At 42.4% G+C, this 6,212-nt stretch overlaps 1 protein-coding gene across 14 annotated transcripts in view; it reads right to left on the reverse strand.

The window, feature by feature from the left end:
• Nucleotides 1-2,696, reverse strand: part of Spin2bl1 (spindlin family member 2B like 1) — a 28,476-nt gene extending 25,780 nt beyond the window's left edge. For 11 of the 14 annotated variants that reach the window (XM_063280461.1, XM_063280469.1, XM_063280468.1 and 8 more), the window contains exons 1-3: nt 2,507-2,696; nt 699-1,063; nt 142-377 (exon numbers count right to left, since the gene is read on the reverse strand). The gene's annotated coding sequence lies outside the window, so the exon portion shown is untranslated. The remainder of the gene's footprint in view (nt 1-141; nt 378-698; nt 1,064-2,506) is intronic. The other 3 variants (XM_063280460.1, XM_063280459.1, XM_039100266.2) reach the window with 3 other exon arrangements.
• Between the last annotated feature and the right edge of the window lie 3,516 nt (nt 2,697-6,212).

Consider the following 6,212-nt stretch of genomic DNA (forward strand, 5'->3'; position numbering starts at 1 on the left):
AATCCTTGTTCCAGCTCCTCTCCTCAAACTCGCTCGCCCCGCCCCCTGCCTTCCCGGGAGAGGCTGTACCCACTGCTACTCTTCTCCCCCTGAAGGGCTCTGTCCCAGCACCCACCGCCACTCTAGGACGCCCCCTGTTACCTTGTACTGGCTGGCAGAGGATAGTGTGTGCTGGAGGGGGCTACAGGCACCTTGTAGTCCCTTCTCCTAATAGCTGGATAGCTGGTAGGAAGGCGTCCAGCACAAGGAGTGCTCACCAGAGGTGAGCCTGGAAGATCCGCTTGCCGAGGCTAAGAGACCAGTGAGCCAGTGGCCAAAACAGAGGAAGTGACCGCGGCTGGTGTTCTGGGTGCTCCTTTAGGAGGCTCCTCTGCCACCTAGATGTAGAGCCAAAGGTTTCAGCAATTATTTTTCTCTCCCCTTTCCTGGAGAACCGCTTCCTGCCGGACAAGCAGAGTCCCCCTTCCTACCGCAGCGTCTTCCCTCCAGCCGTTTTAAAGTTCTATTCCACTAGATACCCAGGGAGATCCATTAGTTTAGTGGGTCCTAAGACAACCGGTGTTCCTGCTGCTCCCTGCTCCTTCCCTCAAACTCCCTTACTCCGCCCCCTGCCTTCCTGTGAGAGTCTGTACCCACTGCTACTCTTCCTCTCCTGAGGGGCTCTGTCCCAGCACCCACCGCCACTCTAGGAAGCCCACCTCTTAGCTTGTAAAGGCTGCGGGATAAAGTAACTGCCTGGAGTCTTCCCCAGGCACCTTGTAGTCAGTTTACTAATAACTGTATAGCTGGAGGCTAAGGAGTCCAGCTGTATGAGTGCTAGCCAGGGCTGCGACTGAAGATCCACCTGCTGCCGGCAAGAGTCGACTGAGCGGGTGGCCAGTATAGGGGAACTGACCGTTGCTGTTGCCCTCGAGAGCTCACGGGCCCTCCTGTTTTGCTCACGCGGTGTTCTGGTGCTGCAGGTGGGCGCGCGCGTCCAGCTTTGCTCACGCGATGTCCTGGAGCTGCTGGTGGGCTCCTGGGCCCTTCTGCTTAGCTCTCCTTGAGGAGGTTCCTCTGCCACCTGCAATTAGAGTGAAAGGCTTTAGCAATAATTGTTCCCTCCCCTTTCCTGGAGACCAGCTTCCTGCCTGCAAAGCAGAGTCCCCTTTCCTACTACAGAGTTCTCCCTCCCAGTGTTTTAAGTTCCTGTTCCACTAGATTCCCAGGGAGATCAATTAGTTCTGGCTCCAAGTCTTTGCTAAACCCTGGTTAACCTATCCTAGAACCTGCCTTTTTCTGTTATATTTATATCCCCTTGTTCCCTTTTTCTGTTTAAATCCTCTCAGTCTCCCTTTCATCTGTTTTTCATCTTTCAGGAATTTGCTTTACAAACACAACACCCCTTGTCCCCAATACACTGAAATTGTTCTGTGTACCCAAATTTGCTTTCCTTTCAGTTGGAGAACCTTTGAAGGGAAAAATGTGCTAGACCTTAGTTTGCCATTTTGACCTAGTCTCAACCTAATTTTTCCTGACCTTTCCCTGCTCTTTCAATTGGATGGGATTTTTCTCTCTCTCCTTTTCCCTCCTTTAAGGCTTTACCCTATGTAAAAAGAAGTGTGGTTAAAGTGATATAAATTTCTTTAATCTGACATGAAGAACAAAATCACTTTCAAACTTTTATTTCAGTTCCTAAGCCTCACAGCTAAATATTAAAATTTTTCATTTCCCCCATTCCTGTTATTGTTTTCTGAGGACATTACAGAATTTAAAGCTTGTTTTTCTTTTTTATTTAATATAAGACTATTGCTTATTCAGTTGTATTACTGTCTTCGATGTGCAAAATTTGACTTTTAAGTGAACAGAGCTTTCTCTCAGTCTCTGAGTTTTAGAAAAAATAGTTCCACAATAACTAGTAATGTAATATTCATCTGAATATAAATCTTTGTGAAATATCTTAAATTCCAAGGGGAAAATAATCAATTTATATAATTTATAAATTAAGACTAAGTCTACTTAACAAATACTGGAGTAATAATTTACTGATTTATTAAGTTTTTGCCATAAATCTACTCCTTCATTCATATTGATTCATTAAAATATAATATAGCATAATCAAACACAGCAAATACCCAGTAAACAGATCCAAAGCCCTATGAATAAATATTTAGGATGTTCTCATAGTTAAGAATGAAAACCTTTCCGATAGGCTCCCATAGGCTCCCATAGGCTCCCATAGGCTCCGGGAGTGAAGGATGGGCTGAGGTCTCAGAAGCTCAAGCCAGACTTAGTGGCTCTCAGCCTTTTTCTGCTGCTCTGTCTGGTTCCTAAGGACAACCCCAGTTCCTGCTGTTCCCCCACAGACTCCCTCATCTCCGCCTCCCTTTGGACAACCCCAGTTCCTGCAGCTCCCCACAGACTCCTCACCCCTGCCCCTTGTCTTCCGGTAGGAGCCTGTACCCACTGCTACTCTGTTTCTCCTGCCTGACTCCGTCCCATCACCCACTGCCGCTAGGATGCTCACCTCTTAGCTTATACTGGCTGCGGGGTAAAGTCGGTGCCTGGAGGGGGCTCCAGACACTTCGTAGTCACTTCTGCTATTAGCTGGATAGCTGGAGGCGAAGGCGTCCAGCCCTAAGAGTGCTTGCCAAAAGATCCGCCTGCTGCCGCCAAGAGTCGACTGACCCCGGTGGCCAACACAGGAGAAATGACCGTTGCTAGTGTTCTGGGCGCTCGCGGGCTCTTCTGCGTTGCTCACGCGGTGTCCTGGTGCTGCTGGTGGGCTCGCGGGCCCTTCTGCGTTGCTCACGCGGTGTCCTGGTGCTGCTGGTGGGCTCGCGGGCCCTTCTGCGTTGCTCACGCGGTGTCCTGGTGCTGCTGGTGGGCTCGCGGGCCCTACTGCGTTGCTCACGCGGTGTCCTGGTGCTGCTGGTGGGCTCGCGGGCTCTTCTGCGTTGCTCACGCGGTGTCCTGGTGGGCTCGCGGGCCCTTCTGCTTAGCTCTTGGGGATTTGGCTCCCCTGCCACCTTAAGATTAAGCGTAAGCGTTTTGCTCTTTTTTCATTCTATATATTTATTAGTTTATCCTCCCCTTTAGGCTATACTAGCTTTATTGTTTTGTGGCTTCTTCATTTGCTTAGTGTTGTTTTGGGGGGTTTGCCTAGTCTAGTTTGATTTTCTTGGATGGTTTGTTTTATGCCTTGATGTTGTTTTGGGGTTTGATTTGGTTTAGTTTGGTTTTGTTGGATGGTTTGTTTTATGCCTGGAGCCTGTCTTCCACTCTTACTTTCAGTAATCCTTTTTAAGTCTCCTCCTGGATTCTTCATACTGTTTAGTTACACACTTCCATTATCTTGCTTTAGGCACATTTCTTCTGATATTATTTGAATTATTTCTCATATGGTAAGGAGGGCACCCCATTTTCCCCTCAGAGTTCAGGGCCACTTCGTCCAAAATTTAGTCTAATATAGGTTCAAACTGAACCATACAGTGTGATTGCTGGTAGTTAAATTAAAGCCAACATTCCTCAGGAATTAGAAACTGGTTTGCCAGCCCAAAGGAGTTACTTCTTTTTTCCCTGGCAGTAGGGACAAAAGGCTATTATCGGTTGACAGATTCCTTTATTCAAGCTGATGCTGGCCTCCAGCCATTTGTGCTATTTATGTTTCTATTCACACATACTTGTTAAATGTACACATTCTTGTTAAATGTCTCAAAGCTCAGGCTAGGATCCTGCCCCTCCTCTCCTCTAAAATCCCAGGCTGGTTCAGGTCCTGGCTTTCCCTCCCCTCAGCTTCTCTTCTCCTTTATAACTAGCACAATTGCTCCACATCCTGCTTTCCTAGACCCATGTCCAGTCTGGTTTTTTTCTCACTGTTCTGGACACTTTCAGATGCCTCTGTGTGTTCTCGTTCCTATAAGAAAAACCTTCCCCACTAACCATTCCCTAGCTTACAGGGTCAAATTTACATATAAATACGGAGATCACAAAGTTTAGCCATAAGTACATTTTGGAAATAGATTATTTTACATACACATCATATAAATAAATGTGTACCTAATATACATTTATACATTTATTAATATACACTAGTAATGATTTTGTCTGATAATATTTATATATAATATATCAATGATATTCATATATATATATCCCAAATGTACAGCTCATTTTACTTACATTAGGCACAGGAATAATTATTTGTATAACATACTGATAAAGACACATGTTACATGTTTCTTTAAAACAGTATGCTGCATATTTTAGATTTGAATACCTGTTTTTGAAGAAATTCTGCCTTGTTTTACCTTTAAATCATTGTCATTGTTATTTCGATTTGTAAACAATTCTGTTAGTTTCTCCCACATTCCTGTGTGTGAGGTTCATATTTCTGTACTTTGTTTATATATATTTTGCAGTACATTGACTGTAATTCTAAAAATAATATTAGATGTTGTATGAGGATGTTTTCTATGAAATTTAAATAAAAATGCTTAAGGAGGTTTTTTTTTTAACCAATAAATGGAATCTTTATTGGTCAATATGTTTGGCAAAATGAGCATGCATTACTTAGGTATTACTTAATCTAGGTTCTCTGCATTATGGACTGAATTATTTCCCCAATAAGTCATATTTTGATATCTCAGCAGTCAGCCCCTATGAATGTGGTTTTTTATGGAGCTAGGGTCTTCATAGAAGTAATTAAGGCAAATGTTCTAATCCTATATAATGAGTTCTTATAAGAAATTAACATATCCAGAAAAGACCATCTGAACTTAGAAGAACATTTAGAACTTAAGAGAAATGTCCTGAATAAACCTTTGATTTAGACTTAGGAAGTTCACAATTTTGAGAAGATATGTAGTTGTTTGAGCCAGTAAGTGTGTGCTACTTTGTTAAAACAACCATATCACGAAAATACACTCTGCTGCACCACCAAGAGCCCAGTTGTTCTCTACTTCTATTTTTGGTTGTTGATTTCACTCTAAAACTCAGAGATGTCCACAAGCTTGGCAGATAAATCCTTTCCCACATAAACTGGGAAAAGGCATCATTTCATTGTGAAATCTTATCACGAATTTTCTTGCAAAATCGTTTGGCGTCATCACAGGACATTTGCACCTCATTGGAATATAGCTCTCCACCCCCAAGTGCTGTGCTCATGTATTTTATAAAGATCCATTTTATGTGCTGATTTAAGAACTAAGCAGCTAATATGTTTTGGAGACAATGAACCATATACAAATTGTCTGGGTATTAAACAAAACGGATGGATTGATATGGGGGCTATTAAGGTCATCAGTAATATAGCATCTCTGAGTAATTGTTTCTAAAGGTAATTGAGAATTCAAATATTTTTCTTGCAAAATTTGTTTCTCTAGAACCATTCCCAGATCTCCGCCAGTTGGCAGTTTCCTTATATTTCTTTAACCAAATCACAATTTTACTTACTTAAAACCATTGAATATATCATTTTCAAACTGTCATTCTATATATAACATTTCTAGCAATGTGTCCTTTTTGAGAGTTCACTTATAATAATCTTCAGAGAATTAGATCAGCTTAATGTGTGACTATTCTTTCACATTCACAATTTTAATATGGTATAAAACACAGCCGTGGATTTTGGTTACTGGTCTAGCCTCTCCATTCTAAAACACAGTTATGAGGAGACAAATTTAAAGTGATTTTAAGAAAAGGGGAAAAGAAATGTTAATTTAGATATCCCTGACCTTGCCCTATTATATCAAATACCAATCCTGTCACACTAATCAGTTTGCTGTACTGGAAAAAATAGGACAGGAGATCACCATGCTTGGTTTCTGGTAATCTTTATCAAGAATGAATGAAGCCTGAATGAAGCTAGCTTAAAAGCCACATTGAGAGAAAGTGTAGCTGATTGATAATGTGTTTGTTGAGGATCTCATCATTAATGTGCAGTTTCTTAAAAGGCTATTTCTCTCCGTGGAACAATATGGCAGTCTGTTTTAGTTAATGTTCGATTACTGAGAAAAAGCACCATGGAAACTCCTATAAAAGAAAACATTTAATTCAGGCTGACTTAGTTTCAGAGGTTTAATCCATTTTCTTCATGGCAGGCAGCATGCTGGCACAAAGGCAGACAAGGTATCTGGATCCAAAGACTGCAGAAAGAGGCTTTGGGTCTGTCTGGTTTGGGCTTCTGAAACTTCCCCCTAGTAAAACACTTCCTCCAATAAGGCCACACCTAC

This window comes from Rattus norvegicus, chromosome X (assembly GCF_036323735.1).
Source record: "Rattus norvegicus strain BN/NHsdMcwi chromosome X, GRCr8, whole genome shotgun sequence".
NCBI classification, from domain to species: Eukaryota; Metazoa; Chordata; class Mammalia; order Rodentia; family Muridae; genus Rattus; species Rattus norvegicus.